The 941-nt window shown below is 37.0% G+C and overlaps 1 non-coding gene across 1 annotated transcript; it reads left to right on the top strand.

Annotated features, from left to right (window-relative positions):
* The first annotated feature begins 443 nt into the window (after nucleotides 1-443).
* Nucleotides 444-515, top strand: TRNAH-GUG (transfer RNA histidin (anticodon GUG)). Its single transcript has one exon. It is a non-coding gene; the product is annotated as a tRNA-His (tRNA).
* Nucleotides 516-941: the final 426 nt, after the last annotated feature.

Below are 941 nucleotides of genomic sequence, written 5' to 3'. Positions count from 1 at the left end.
ATGAAAAAGCAGCCTGTGTTTTCTAAACAGGACTTGAGTGCCCTGGAGTTTGCTCATTTTCCTTTTTCCTCATTATAATCTTTCTGTATATTGTGTAGCTTGATTTCTGGTACAGCTTTCATTTGAAAGAACTAAGAATTGTTTTACTATTCTGCCACATAAAATAGGAAAAAATATCTCTGAAAAGATTTTTAAGGGACAGGGGAAAGTATACTACAACAATCCAAAACCTTTTTTTAGGCAATTCTGATAAACATGGATGATTACAAGCAAGGTAAAATAAGCCTGGAAGCAATTTCGAGAGGATAATTACTTTTAGGAATGTTTAGACCAAGCTGCTGCTAACACTCATTGTAAACTGCAGGTGGCACCATTTATACAACATTTTAAAGAGCAGCAGGGAAAAAAAGTTCTTCATTTTAATATGAGCTTTCTGATGGCTTGCCGTGATCGTATAGTGGTTAGTACTCTGCGTTGTGGTCGCAGCAACCTCGGTTCAAATCCGAGTCACGGCAGGGGATGGAGTCTCTTTTGAGGAAATGCAATTACAGATTGCATACCAAATGTAATCCATTAGTGATGTCTAAGACTAAGATGAGAAAACAAACAGAAACTTGTAACTTTTACAAGAATCTTTTTCTAAAAGACTACTTAGCATAAGTAAGTATTAGTTCAGAAATCCTGGTGCCAAGTGGGATTTTTTAAAATTTAAATTATTATGGATAGTGTGAAAAATGCAGTCTCACAGTGGTCGTGGAATTTTTACTCCTTACAGCTACTTCTAGTGCAATACAACACTACTTATTGTCTGGACTGAGCCATGAAGCCTCTTTGGTTTTCATCTCTCCTGGTTTCTCATGCTAATAAAATAATCAGCCTGAATTGCTTGGAAATATGACAGTGCTTCTTACCTAGGCCTGGACTGCTGCCAGCAGAAGATC

The sequence above is a fragment of the Zonotrichia albicollis genome, chromosome Z (genome assembly GCF_047830755.1).
Source record: "Zonotrichia albicollis isolate bZonAlb1 chromosome Z, bZonAlb1.hap1, whole genome shotgun sequence".
Lineage (NCBI taxonomy): Eukaryota > Metazoa > Chordata > Aves > Passeriformes > Passerellidae > Zonotrichia > Zonotrichia albicollis.
The sequence above is the reverse complement of the archived record's forward strand: the minus strand, read 5'-3'. Positions and strand labels throughout refer to the sequence as shown.